Source organism: Hemiscyllium ocellatum, chromosome 21 (genome assembly GCF_020745735.1).
Source record: "Hemiscyllium ocellatum isolate sHemOce1 chromosome 21, sHemOce1.pat.X.cur, whole genome shotgun sequence".
Lineage (NCBI taxonomy): Eukaryota > Metazoa > Chordata > Chondrichthyes > Orectolobiformes > Hemiscylliidae > Hemiscyllium > Hemiscyllium ocellatum.
Window position 1 is genome coordinate 17,133,497 of NC_083421.1, and position 15,479 is coordinate 17,148,975.

Below are 15,479 nucleotides of genomic sequence, written 5' to 3' on the forward strand. Positions count from 1 at the left end.
GTTAATTAGATTGAAGTTGGAGATATTGTGAGGAACAGATAGTTTCTCTCTTTCTACCCTCTTCCATTTAGGTGGGGAGCTTGGATTAAGAGATAGAACATAAAATCCAGAACCAGCTGCCTCGAAATTACAAGAGGCATGGCCAGGGTAGATTATGAGAATCTTTTCCCCATGACAGATGTGTCTAGGAGCAGATGACAAAAGTTGAAGGTGAAGAGTCAGTGTTTTAGAGGAGTTCTGAGGAAATTAATTTTCATCCTGTGCATGGTAGAAATATGGAACGTGCTGCCTGAGAGGGTGGAGGAGACGGGTACTTTCACAACATTTAACAAGCATCTGAGTGAGCACTTAAAATGCAACAGCTAAGACTATGGACCAAGTGCAGATAAATGACATTAGTCTAATTTATTATTTGTTGACTGACAAAGTGCCTCTTTCTACGCTTTTTGACTCTGAGACTCTGAAAAACAAATTGAATGCCAGTTGATTGTTCAGGTTGTGAGTTTGCTCGCTGAGCTAGCAAGTTTGTTCTCAGATGTTTCATCACCATGCTAGGTAACATCATCAGTGAGCCTTCGGCGAAGCGCTAGTATTATGTCCTGCTTTCTATTTACTGCCTTGGTCACAAAGTCATAGAGATGCACAGCACAGAAACAGACCTTTTGGTCCAACCCGTCTACGCCAACCAGATATCCTAACCCAACCTAGTCTCACCTGCCAGCACCCGGCCCATATCCTTCCAAACCCTTCCTATTCACATACCCATCCAAATGCCTCTTAAATGTTGCAATTGTACCAGCCTCCACCACTTCCTCTGGCAGCTCATTCCATATATGTTCCACACTCTGCGTGAAAAAGTTGCCCCTTAAGTCTCTTTTATATCTTTCCCCTTTCACCATAAACCTATGCCCTCTAGTTCTGGACTCCCCGACCCCAGGGAAAAGACTTTGCCTATTTATCTTATCCATGCCCCTCAATTTTGTAAACCTCTATAAAGGTCATCCCCCAGCCTCCAACGCTCCAGGGAAAACAGCCCAGCTTGTTCAGAAAATCCTCCAACCCTGGCAACATCCTTGTAAATTTTTTCTGAACCCTTTCAGGTTTCACAACATCTTTCCGATAGGAAGGAGACCAGAATTGCACGCAATATTCCAACAGTGGCCTAACCAATGACCTGTACAGCTGCAATATGACCTCCCAACTCCTGTGCTCAATACTCTGACCAATAAAGGAAAGCATACCAAACTTCTCCTTCACTATACTATTGACCTGCGACTCCACTTCCAAGGAGTTATGAACCTGCACTGCAAGGTCTCTCTGTTCAGCAACACTCCCTAGGACCTTACCATTAAGTGTATAAGTCCTGCTAACATTTGCTTTCCCAAAATGCAGCACCTCACATTTAACTGAATTAACCTCCATCTGCCACTTCTCATCTTGGCCCATCTGGTCAAGATCCTGTCGTAATCTAAGGTAACCATCTTCACTGTCCACTACACCTCCAATTTTGGTGTCATCTGCAAACTTACTAACTGTACCTCTTATGGTCACATTAAAATCATTTATGATAATGACAAAAAGTAGAGGGCCCAGCACCGATCCTTGTGGCACTCCACTGGTCACAGGCCTCCAGTCTGAAAAACAACCCTCCACCATCACCCTCTGTCTTCTACCTTTGAGCCAGTTCTGTATCCAAATGCCTAGTTCTCCCTGTATGCCGTGAGATCTAACCTTGCTAATCAGTCTCCCATGGGGAACCTCGTCACATGTCTTACTGAAGTCCACATAGATCACATCTACTGCTCTGCTCTCATCAATCCTCTTTGTTACTTCTTCAAAAAACTCAATCAAGTTTGTGAGATATGATTTCCCACGCACAAAGCCATGTTGACTGTCCCTAATCAATCCTTGCCTTTCCAAATACATGTACATCTTGTCCCTCAGGATTCCCTCCAACAACTTGCCCACCACCGAGGTCAGGCTCACCGGTCTATAGTTCCCTGACTTGTCCTTACCACCTTTCTTAAACAGTGGCACCACGTTTGCCAACCTCCAGTCTTCCAGCACCTCACCTGTGACTATTGATGATACAAATATCTCAGCAAGAGGCCTAGCAATCACTTCTCTAGCTTCCCACAGTGTTCTCGGGTACACCTGATCAGGTCCTGGGGATTTATCCACCTTTACCCATTTCAAGACATCCAGCACTTCCTCCTCTTTAATCTGGACATTTTGCAAGATGTCACCATCTATTTCCCTACAGGCTATATCTTCCATAGTAAATACCGATGCAAAATACTCATTTAGTATCTCCCCCATTTTCTGCAGCTCCACACAAAGGCCGCCTTGCTGATCTTTGAGGGGCCCCATTCTCTCCCTAGTTACCCTTTTGTCCTTAATGTATTTGTAGAAACTCTTTGGATTCTCCTTAATTCTACTTGCCAAAGCTATCTCATCTCCCCTTTTTGCCCTCATGATTTCCCTCTTAAGTATACTCCTACTTCCTTTATACTCTAAGGATTCACTTGATCTATGCTGTCTATACCTTACATATGCTTCCTTCTTTTTCTTAACTAAATCCTCAATTTCTTTAGTCATCCAGTATTCCCTATACCTACCTGGTCTCTTAAGGTGGGTGATATCATTTCCAGTTCTTTTTCTCAGAGGTTGGTAAATGGTTAGTTGTTTTCCAGTCAAATCAAAACTATTTTAATCTGTCCCTCTCTCCTGGCCCACTTTTGTTTATAATGAGGTGGAGACGTCTAAATTCAGGTAATATATTTTACCTTAAAATGATACTTTGATGCCTTCTGTGGCAGTCTGATGGTACTTCAGCTTTTTAGATGTTTCAATCTCCTGGCTCAACTCTGAGAATAACTAAGCCTGTGAAGACCTTTTTATGCCCAAAAATTCCCTTTCCATGCCCTGGCTATTTTAAGTGCTCACCCTGATTCTTCTGAAATGCTTGCAACAGCACCTGCCTCACCACCCACTCAGGCAGTATGTTCCATACTTCTACTACCTCTGATAAACATTTTCCTCCAGTCTCCTCAAAGCCACTTCTCACTTCAACCAGTCGACCTTGGGGAAAAGATTCTCACAATCTATCCTACCTACACCTCTCAATTTTACTCAGAATTTTCAAGTTTGAAGAAGAGATCATTCTTCGCATACAAAGCAGACTCCACAACAACTTTGTTTGCTGGGAAGGGTGTTTGAATTGGTTGTTAAAGGGACAGGGTTCGCAGCCAATCTTTAATTGGAGAATATTTCAGCTTATTAGCATTGGATAAGCAGTTGGCTAATTTAGCAGTGGAGGAGTCGAGATTCAGTGAGGTAAAAGGTGGATGCCATTAATGTATTGGTGAAAAGAAATGCTATGGATTCAGTTGACCTTGCCTAAAGGCAATGTGTCGCTGAGAAATATCGCAGTCATAGGAAGTATCGATTATGACCAAAAATTCACTTGATTCAGAGGTAACAGAGTGCACTTTCACAAACTGAAGATGTCATTGGTTTTGTTGTTGATGTAGAATGCGGCCAACTCTCCTCACAGCGACACGATTTGGGCCCAGTACCTGTGTGGGTAACGGTCTTTAGTTGGCAGTATGGCTGCATTGCTGGAAAGACTCAAATTTATTGCTCATCCCTAATTGTCCTTGACATGGTGGTAGTCAGCTGCCCTCTTGAACCACAGGGATTACAACCTCAGCTGTTAGCAAATGAGCTGCAGCTTTTTAACTGTACAACAGTAAACGAACAGCTTTAAATATCTAAGTTAAACTTCTTTTTGTTTGGAGGGGAATCTGCAGGTAATGGTGAGGTCAAGGGTTTGGGAGGAGTCTTGGTGAGTTGCTGCAGTGAATCTTGGAGATGGTACAGACCGCTGGCACTGTGTATCAGTGGTAGAGAAACTGGCTATCTAAAGCTGCTTTGTCCTGGATCGTGTTGAGCTTCCTGAGTGTCGCTGGACAAATACATGCACTAGCTGCAAATGTGTTGCTGGTCAAACGCCAGCTCGCGGACACCTCCTCTTATCGCCCCCTTGACCACGACCCCACCTCCCACCACCAAACCATCATCTCCCAGACCATCCAGGACCTCATCACCTCAGGGGATCTCCCATCCACCGCCTCCAACCTCATAGTCCCACAACCCCGCACCGCCCGTTTCTACCTCCTGCCCAAAATCCACAAACCTGCCTGCCCCGGCCGACCTATTGTCTCAGCCTGCTCCTGCCCCACCGAACTCATCTCCCAATACCTCGACACGGTCCTGTCCCCTTTAGTCCAAGAACTCCCCACCTACGTTTGGGACACCACCCACGCCCTCCACCTCCTCCAGGATTTTCGCTTCCCCGGTCCCCAACGCCTTATTTTCACTATGGACATCCAGTCCCTGTACACCTCCATCCCCCATCACGAAGGACTCAAAGCCCTCCGTTTCTTCCTTTCCCGCCGCACTAACCAGTACCCTTCCACTGACACCCTCCTTCGACTGACTGAACTGGTCCTCACCCTGAATAACTTCTCTTTTCAATCCTCCCACTTCCTCCAAACTAAAGGAGTTGCCATGGGCACCCGCATGGGCCCCAGCTATGCCTGCCTCTTCGTAGGATATGTGGAACAGTCCATCTTCCGCAACTACACTGGCACCACCCCCCACCTTTTCCTCCGCTACATCGATGACTGTATCGGCGCTGCCTCGTGCTCCCACGAGGAGGTTGAACAGTTCATCAACTTTACTAACACCTTCCATCCCGACCTGAAATTCACCTGGACTGTCTCAGACTCCTCCCTCCCCTTCCTAGACCTTTCCATTTCTATCTCAGGCGACCGACTCAACACAGACATCTATTATAAACCGACTGACTCCCACAGCTACCTGGACTACACCTCCTCCCACCCTGCCCCCTGTAAAAACGCCATCCCATATTCCCAATTCCTTCGTCTCCGCCGCATTTGCTCCCAGGAGGACCAATTCCAATACCGTACAGCCCAGATGGCCTCCTTCTTCAAGGACCGCAGATTCCCCCCAGACGTGATCGACGATGCCCTCCACCGCATCTCCTCCACTTCCCGCTCCTCCGCCCTTGAGCCCCGCTCCTCCAACCGCCACCAAGACAGAACCCCACTGGTTCTCACCTACCACCCCACCAACCTCCGCATACAACGTATCATCCGCCGCCATTTCCGCCACCTCCAAACGGACCCCACCACCAAGGATATATTTCCCTCCCCTCCCCTATCAGCGTTCCGCAAGGACCACTCCCTTCGTGACTCCCTAGTCAGATCCACACCCCCCACCAACCCAACCTCCACCCCCGGCACCTTCCCCTGCAACCGCAGGAAATGTAAAACTTGCACCCACACCTCCACACTCACTTCCCTCCAAGGCCCCAAGGGATCCTTCCATATCCGCCACAAGTTCACCTGTACCTCCACACACACCATCTATTGCATCCGCTGCACCCGATGTGGCCTCCTCTATATTGGGGAGACGGGCCGCTTACTTGCGGAACGCTTCAGAGAACACCTCCGGGCCGCCCGAACCAACCAACCCAATCACCCCGTGGCTCAACACTTTAACTCTCCCTCCCACTCCACCGAGGACATGCAGGTCCTTGGACTCCTCCACCGGCAGAACACAACAACACGACGGCTGGAGGAGGAGCGCCTCATCTTCCGCCTGGGAACCCTCCAACCACAAGGTATGAATTCAGATTTCTCCAGTTTCCTCATTTCCCCTCCCCCCACCTTGTCTCAGTCGGTTCCCTCAACTCAGCACCGCCCTCCCAACCTGCAATCCTCTTCCTGACCTCTCCGCCCCCACCCCCCACTCCGGCCTATCACCCTCACCTTGACCTCCTTCCACCTATCCCACCTCCATCGCCCCTCCCCCTAGTCCCTCCTCCCTACCTTTTATCTTAGCCTGCTTGGCTCTCTCTCTTATTCCTGATGAAGGGCTTATGCTCGAAACGTCGAATTCTCTATTCCTGAGATGCTGCCTGGCCTGCTGTGCTTTGACCAGCAACACATTTGCAGCTGTGATCTCCAGCATCTGCAGACCTCATTTTTTACTTAAATACATGCACTATCCATGCAAGCGGGAAGTATTTCATCATGCTCCTGATTTCTGCCTTGGAGACGAAAAGGCTTTGGGGAGCCAGGAGGCAATTTACTTGCTGCAGAGCTCCTAATCTTTGACCTGTTTTCATAGCCACAGTATTTGTATGGTTGTTCCAATTCAACTTCTGGTCAGCGGTAAACGCCAGGATCTACATGGTTTTGGAATTCAGTAATGCAAGTATCATTGCACCTCAAGGGGAGATGATCAGATTTTGTCTTGCTGGAGATGGTCATTGCCTGGCACTTGCGCAGCGCAAATCTCACATGCCACTGTCAGCCCAAGCCTGAGGATGTTGGAAAATAGTGAGAAATCAGGTCTTTTAAACTGGATGTTGCACGGCTATAAGGATCAAACTACCACAGTTGACAGCTTGTCTGATGATGGACACTGAGGCCTTTAAACCCAAAGGACACTATCGAAGGAGCCAAGTGGAAAAGTTAGACTCCTTTAAGTAGATGGGGGAGTCTGCTGCAAAATATACATAAAGCTGGATGAATGTACAGGTTAAGGGGCAAGGAGGTTAGGCCCATGGATTGGGAACATGTTGTACATACATGAAAAGGCAAGAAACACAATATAATCTCAAAAGATGGGTCCAGGAGCAAACGTGCCCCCTAGAAAAAGGTCATAAGCTGTTAAAAGAAATCCTACTTACAGGAAGGGGAGATCAAAGTGAGGCAAGATACAAAATGTAGTTTAACAAGGACCAGAAATATTGTGCAAACTAAGAATATGAGCAGCAGAAGCCAGTGTGAGCCGGAAATCATAGTGGCTATGAGCAAACTAGAGAAGACAAATTGATAAAAAAGACATCAAACAGCAAAAGCTACAAAAGCTGGAAAGAATTTGGGGTGTACACAAAGTTAATAGACAGGTGATAATGACCCAATGACAGTGGTGGATATGCACCAAAAAGATATCACCTCATGGGGCTTATAAAGCTAAAGTGAGGCTAGTGGAACGCAAGTGTGAAGCTTAACCGAGAGATTAAGACGCAAGGGTAGATTCACCAGTAGCAGGAAGAGCAATTCGGAGGTTTTTTTGGACTTTTTTAGCAATACATTCTTGTAGATCAATTGTTATTAATGTGGTATTGCTATAGGGAGATTAGTTTATGTTCATCCTCCAAACAAAGCACCAAGTCGCAGTGGGGATCATCTAGTAGTTATTCAATTGTGTGTATAGCCTAAATGAGATCTCTAGAGTTTGGTATTTCAGAGTAACATCTATTTTATTAAAATTGGATTGTCTTTAATTTAAAGTAGACCCTGCCATGCTTTTCTGGCATGACAGCACTCTTCAAGCACCTTTATGATGTATGGGGTTGCTGGGTTTTTTTTGAGAGGCAGGAGCATTGAGTTTGAAAGCATTTTTATATATGGGCTGAAAACAGAACTCAACATTGTAAGTCAGGCTTTTGGAGCTTTTAAGCACATTGGTTTGATGATCAGGCAGAAAGGGTGGAGTGTCACTTTGCAATGGCAGTCACGTTTGGAAAATGTTAATCAAACTAACAGTCAAAGTAGGATCTCACAAAAAGATGCTGTGACTTCCAAAACAAAAGTAAAGGAATTTCCAAGTCTAATTGAACAGGTGAATTAGCTGTGCATCCAAACAAAGCCAGTTTTGAAGTATTAGAGTTGGGTATGACTCTGTAAAATCCCCAAGATATTAATCAGGTGAACAAAACATTTAAAGTAAAACATGAAACTGTGAATTTTGAAATTTTATTGGGAGATGTCAAGAGCATAAAACCAGCAACTTAACGGCAGAAACACTCACTGTTGGTGAGGTACTGGATATGGCATTTTTCTTAGCAAATACATTGGAAAAAAATTTTTTAAAAGAATTCAGAAGCAATATCCATCAAGTATTCCACCGATTATAGGTCACGATAGGATAATGAAGCCTCAACAAAATGTGTGAATAAAGAAACTGACCCTCAATACTGTAATTTTAAAACAGTTGCTGGAGAATGGAGAGATCTCCCAATTGAAAGGGGTGGATAGCAGCAGCAATCTAATTGTTTTACAAAGAAATCAGCAAGCTTTCCTGAGAAACTGTTGGACATATTGGGAAAAGGATGCTTGGAAACAATGTGTAAAGAAAAAAATGGGAATATAATCTGATGCCATTTTGTTCGCTTTCTAATATGGCTTGATTTACCTAAAAAAGGTAATCTGGTCTGAAGGAATGTCTGCAACCAAATTAAATGAGAACAAGTAAAGGATATATTAATGAGGAGTTAATTGGGTTTGAATTAGGTATACGAATTTGTCAGGTATGAAGTTAAATTTATAAATATGGAGAGATAGGAATTAGTGGGTAAGAGTCTTTTGGAGCGTGATAAACTGAAATAAAGCTATCACAAAACAGTGTGGACTTAAAATTTGTTTAAATATCATTGTCTTTAGGAGGAAAATATTCCAGGGTCTTCCTAACTCTTCACTGAGTTGTCCAGCCCCTCAGCTCCTTTGTAACACCTAAAGCACTGGCCCAGGCCTTACAGAATTGCAGCTCAAGAGGCTACGCACTGATGCTTTCAATTATATAATGATATGATCACCAAAAACACTTACTTATGCAGCTAGTCAGGGCTTATGTTGCTGTTGGTCCCTCAACAAACCAGAGGCCGGGAACCTGCAAAAGTATAGACAGGGTGAGCCGAACATTGTAAGAACAGCAGATGTAGTTTCAAGCCAACACAACAGCCACTCTGTCATTGCTAAATGCCATGCACAGCAGGTGCCCATGCACAACAATAATCTGGATCAGTGGTGCTGGAAGAGCACAGCAGTTCAGGCAGCATCCAAAGTGCAGCAAAATCGACGTTTCAGGCAAAAGCTCTTCATCAGGAATAAAGGCAGTGAGCCTGAAGCGTGGAGAGATAAGCTAGAGGAGGGTGGGGGTGGGGAGAAAGTAGCATAGAGTACAATGGGTGAGTGGGGGAGGGGATGAAAGTGATAGGTCAGGGAGGAGAGGGTGGAGTGGATAGAGGGAAAAGGAGACATGCAGGTAAGACAAGTCCGGACAAGTCATGGGGACAGTGCTGAGCTGGAAGTTTGGAACTAGGGTGAGGTGGGGTAAGGGGAAATGAGGAAATTGTTGAAGCCCATATTGATGCCCTGGGGTTGAAGTGTTCCGAGGCGGAAGATGAGGCGTTCTTCCTCCAGGCGTGTGGTGGTGAGGGAGCGGCGGCGGAGGAGGCCCAGGACCTCCATGTCCTCGGCAGAGTGGGAGAGGGAGTTGAAATGTTGGGCCACGGGGCGGTGTGGTTGATTGGTGCGGGTGTCCCGGAGACGTTCCCTAAAGCGCTCTGCTAGGAGGCGCCCAGTCTCCCCAATGTAGAGGAGACCGCATCGGGAGCAACGGATACAATAAATGATATTAGTGGATGTTCAGGTAAAACTTTGATGGATGTGGAAGGCTCCTTTCGGGTCTTGGATAGAGGTGAGGGAGGAGGTGTGGGTGCAGGTTTTACAGTTCCTGCAGTGGCAGGGGAAAGTGCCAGGATGGGAGGGTGGGTTGTAGGGGGGCGTGGACCTGACCAGGTAGTCACAAAGGGAACGGTCTTTGCGGAAGGCGGAAAGGGGTGGGGAGGGAAATATATCCCTGATGGTGGGGTCTTTTTGGAGGTGGCGGAAATGTCGGAAGATGATTTGGTTTATGCGAAGGTTGGTAGGGTGGAAGGTGAGCACCAGGGGCATTCTGTCCTTGTTACGGTTGGAGGGGTGGGGTCTGAGGGCGGAGGTGCGGGATGTAGATGAGATGCGTTGGAGGGTACCTTTAACCACGTGGGAAGTGAAATTGCGGTCTCTGAAGGAGGCGGCCATCTGGTGTGTTCTATGGTGGAACCGGTCCTCCTGGGAGCAGATACGGCGGAGGCAGAGGAATTGGGAATACGAGATGGCATTTTTGCAAGAGGTAGGGTGGGAAGAGGTGTAATCCAGGTAGCTGTGGAAGTCGATGGGTTTGTAAAAAATGTCAGTGTCAAGTCAGTCGTCATTACCACCTCCGCTGGCAACTCATTTCATATGGCACCACGGTGGCACAGTGATTAGCACTACTGCCTCACAGCGCCAGAGACTCGGGTTCAATTCCCGCCTCAGGCGACTGACTGTGTGGAGTTTGCACATTTTCCCCGTGTCTGCGTGGGTTTCCTCCGGGTGCTCCGGTTTCCTCCCACAGTCCAAAGATGTGCGGGTTAGGTGAATTGGCCATGCTAAATTGCCTGTAATGTTAGGTGAAGGGGTAAGTGTAGGGGTATGGGTGGGTTGCGCTTTGGCGGGTCAGTGTGGACTGGTTGGGCCGAGGGGCCTGTTTCCACACTGTAGGTAATCTAAATATGCATACCACCCTCTTGTGCATGAATAATTTCCCGTCAAGGTTCCCTTTTATTCTTTCCCCTCTAACTTTAACTGATGCCCTCTAGCCCTCGATTCCTCAACCCTGGGAAAAAAGCTGAGTGCGATCACACTATCTATGCCTTTCATGATCTTGTACACTTCTAAGATACTCCCTCTGTGTCCTTCCTCTAACTCAGACCCTTGAGTCCTGCCAACATCTTTGTAAATTTGTTCTGCACTCTTTCCAGTTTAATGAAATCCTTCCTATAGCAAGGTGACCAAAACTGAACATAATACTCCAAGTGCAGCCTCACCAACATCCTGTACAACTTCAATACTCAGTGCCGTGACTGATGAAGACCAATGTGCCAAAAGCCTCCTTCACTGCCCTGTCTACCTGGGACTCCACTTTCAGTGAACCATGCACCTGAACTCCAAGATCCCTCTGTTCCACTACACTGCTTTGGGCCCTACCATTCACCATGAAACTCTACCTTGTTTTGACTTCCCAAAATGCAAGCCCTCACACATATTAAACTCCATCTGGCATTTCTCAGCCCAATTCCCCAGCTATTCAAGGTCCTGCTGCAATTTCTGATTAACTTCCTCACTGTCCATGCTTAGTAATCATGCCTTGTACATTATCATCTAAATCAATGATATAGATAACAAACAGTAATGGGCCCAGTACCGACCCCGGAGGCACACCCCTAGGCACAGGCCTCCACTCCGACAAGCATCCTTCCACTGTTACCCTCTGCTTCCTATCATCAAGCCAATCGTGTATCCAATTTGCCAGCTTTCCCTGGATTCCATGCAACCTTCTAGAGCAGCTTACCGTGTGGCACCTTATCAAAGTCCATATAGACTACATCTACTGCCCTGCCCTCATCAACCTTCCTAGTCACTTCATCTAATAAATTTGGGAGGTATGATCTCCCACACACAAAGCCAAATCAAACCCTGACTTTCTAAATGCATGTTTATTTTACCTCTCAGAATTTCTCAAGTAACTTAGCAACCACAGAAGTCAGGCTTACTGGTCTATACTTCCCAGGTTTTTCTTTGCAATGCTTCTTGAGTAAGGGCACAACTTTTGCTACCCGCCAATCTTCCAGGAACTCAACCATGGCTAACAACAATGCAAGAATTTCAGCCATGGGCCCCACAATGGCTTGCTTAGCCTCTTGGAATGTTCTCAGATATATCTGGTCAGGACCAGGAGATTTATCCACTTTGATACATTGTAATATGCCCAATACCTTCGCTACTGTAATATGGACTGTCCCCAGGATGTCACCACTAACTTCCCGAGCTCTTCATGTCTTTCTCCATGGGAAACACAGAGGAAAGATATTCACTGAGGGCCTCCTGGAGTATGACCCCGGGGGGAAAGACCCCGCCGGGCTACAGCCCTGGGGGCACTGACCCTCACTGGGGAAACAGCTCCCACACGCACACGCTGACCCTCACTGGGGTACAGTCCCACCCACACTGACTCACACTGGGGGACAGCTCCCACACCCACACACAGACTCTCACTGGGGGACAGCTCCCACACCCACACACCGACTCTCACTGGGGGACAGCTCCCACACCCACACACAGACTCTCACTGGGGGACAGCTCCCACACCCACACACAGACTCTCACTGGGGGACAGCTCCCACACCCACACACAGACTCTCACTGGGGGACAGCTCCCACACCCACACACAGACTCTCACTGGGGGACAGCTCCCACACCCACACACAGACTCTCACTGGGGGACAGCTCCCACACCCACACACAGACTCTCACTGGGGGACAGCTCCCACACCCACACACAGACTCTCACTGGGGGACAGCTCCCACACCCACACACAGACTCTCACTGGGGGACAGCTCCCACACCCACACACAGACTCTCACTGGGGGACAGCTCCCACACCCACACACAGACTCTCACTGGGGGACAGTCCCACACACACACACAGACTCTCACTGGGGGACAGTCCCACACAGACTCTCACTGGGGGACAGTCCCACACACACACAGACTCTCACTGGGGGACAGCTCCCACACACACACACTGACCCTCACTGGGGGACAGTCCCACACACACACTGACCCTCACTGGGGGACAGCAGCATTGGCACTGAATCTCACCTGCTAACTGTAATGTTATTAAATGAACATTGGTCACATCACTGTCCAGACTGTATGTTCTCTTAATGTATGAAATCTATGAGGTTAAACTTAAGGTCACCTGCTGCTTTGTTGATCTATTAATGTAATCCGCTGACGAGCCGATGAAATTGCTTCCGGATCACTCCATCCTGACCCTGCTTGCCCTGACCTCACATTAGACTGCACAACTCGAGCGCCATATTGGTGAGGGCGACATCCGGCGCACTACTGTTGCCATATTGGTGAGGGCGAGATCCGCAGCACGAATGGCGCCATATTTGTGAGGGCGACAACCGGAGCATTCGGTGCGCCATGTTGGTGAGGACCGGTTCCTGTCCCACTGGTGAGGTCACTGGCTGGCTGAGGTTCTGGTGTTCCATGTACCTCTTGACCATTTCTTGATTTGTGTGCCTTATTTCTGTTTCTGAAGCCCAGAACTATTTATGTCCAGTTTCCTCCTACGCCTAAGGACTTTGTATCGCATTCAGAATGTTTTATTTCACCTCGTTCTTGCTGCTGAAATCTGGTACTTTACAAGCCCATGCACTAACCCATGTATATCCTCTTGTAGGCATCACAACTCTCCTCGCAGTTTACACAACTTAAAAAATTCATATGCTGTCTAAATCCTGAAATTGTGTTGCGTCTAAGTCATTAATTACAAATCTGAGAACAGTGTCCTTTGTATCAACCCATCAGGATAACCCAGCCAGGTATGAAAACAGCAAGGTTCTATTCTGCTGCTTCAAACAGTGCTATACCATTGGTACCACTGTCCCTTTGCCAAGGAGACTGTTCACATGCCCTTCATCCAACACTTTCTGGAAGCCTATATACTCCACATCAGCTCCATCACCCTCATTAACCCTCCTGCTAAGTTTAGCAAAAACCACAATTGGTTTGGTTGAACAATATATGTCTTTAACATATCTGTCAGGATTTTCTTTGACTTTAAACTTTTAACTCAGAAGCGGATGTCACTGATTCACCAGTATTTATTGCCCATCATTTCTTGCCCATGAGGAGATGGTGAACTGCATTCTTGAATCTCTGCAATCCACGTGCTGCAGTTAATCCATCAGGAATTCCAAGAATTTGACTGAGCAACAGTGATGGAACAGCAAAACATTTCCCATGATAATAAGTGGCTTGAAGGGAACTTGGAGGTGCTGATGGTGTTCCCACGTATCTACTGCCTTTGACCTTCTTGATGAAAACTGAAACAATTGTGATGATGTAAATCAGAAGCAAAAACAGAAGTTGCTGGAAAATCTCAACAGATCTTGCAGCATCTATGAGGAGAAATCAGAATTCACGTTTTGGGTTCTGAGAAAGGGTTGTCAAACTTGAAATGTTAACTCTGATTTCTCTTCACAGATGCTGCAAGACTTGCTGAGCTTTTCCGGAACTTATGTTTTTGTTCCTTCTAGATGGAAGTGATTGTGGGTTTTGAAGGTGCTGTCTGAATTATTGATGCATTTCTACAATGCATCAGTAGATAGTACACGCTGCTGCTTAGCATCAGTGGTGAATGGATTGGTGCTGCTTTGTCCTGGATGGTGTCATTTTTCAAAAGCATAGAAGAAAGAACAAAATATTCCCAAAGTTGACATGCTCCTCACCTGACATTTCACCCAAATCTCCAACACATAACGCCAGAGCCAATATTACTAAAGCTCCTCATAGGTTCTGCCTAAAAAACAATTGAATAACCAAAATGAAGGTCCAATCACAGGATGTGGGAATTCCTTGTATTGAGCAGAATATTTCACATTGAACAATCCACACCCTAGAGATTTGAGGATTTTCAATTACAGAGTTTTATTGATCAATTAGTTTGAAAGCGTGGTTACTCTACTGAGCCTGAATTTGTGTAAATGCCGTCTCCCTTCTGCCAGTTGCATTTAGGATCAGTCCATACAAAGTGTCTGAAGTTTCACTTGAAATGATCGCTATAATGATTATTTCTATCATTTTCACTGTTTTCTTCTTTTACTTCCAGCTACACTTTCTTGGGAACAACCAGAAGCTCATTGTCTCCTGTAAAAGAGAGTAGAATCATAGAGTCATAGAGATGTACAGCATGGAAACAGACCCTTCGGTCCAACTTGTCCATGCTAACCAGATATCCCATCCAATCTCGTCCCACCTTCCAGCACCCAGCCCATATCCTTCCAACCCCCTTCTATTCATATACCCATCCAAACGCCTCATAAATGTTGCATCTGTATCAGCCTCCATCACTTCCTCTGGCAGCTCACTCCATACACGTACCACCCTCTGAGTCAGTGCCCTCACAGTTACAGGTAGTACCACACAATGAGATAGCAAGTGTAGCACCGAGCGGTTTCCTCCAGTCTGAGCTTTCCCTCCCACGCTCAGGGACGTTCTATTCTTTTAACAATATTAACCCCCCCACCCATGCCGTGAACAGTTAAGAACCTTTTAATTTCTGCCTCTCTTTATCCCATTGGACACTTTGGCCTGACTGTCTCACTTCAGCCACCATCACAACTCTGGTTGGTGACTGTGAGTTTGACCATATCCAAGTCTGTGAAATGGAAATGATCAGGAATTAGAGTTATTCCCAACTGAAATATACTGGAAATCAGCTGCTTGAGTGAATGAAAGGAACATATCCAGTACCTTGCAGCACTACTGTGCTGTACTGCTTGGCTCAAACATCTTCCAGGGACACCCAATGATTCACCCAGTCTGTAATTCTGCTGAACTCGGGACTGTATCCAGTGCCACACCCTGTCCTGTTCATGTAGTCTCCCCAGTGTTATGCCCTATAATGTGCCATAACCATTGTGTGACATTTGTTGTTCCA

At 46.7% G+C, this 15,479-nt stretch overlaps 1 protein-coding gene across 11 annotated transcripts in view; it reads right to left on the bottom strand.

Annotated features, from left to right (window-relative positions):
- exd3 (exonuclease 3'-5' domain containing 3) overlaps window positions 1-12,816 on the bottom strand; it is a 390,852-nt gene extending 378,036 nt beyond the window's left edge. For 4 of the 11 annotated variants that reach the window (XM_060841214.1, XM_060841213.1, XM_060841210.1 and 1 more), the window contains exons 1-2: window positions 12,726-12,815; window positions 8,709-8,769 (exon numbers count right to left, since the gene is read on the bottom strand). The gene's annotated coding sequence lies outside the window, so the exon portion shown is untranslated. Of the gene's footprint in view, window positions 1-8,708; window positions 8,770-9,913; window positions 9,995-12,625; window positions 12,702-12,725 lie in introns of those variants that run through there. The other 7 variants (XM_060841203.1, XM_060841204.1, XM_060841205.1 and 4 more) reach the window with 3 other exon arrangements.
- Window positions 12,817-15,479: the final 2,663 nt, after the last annotated feature.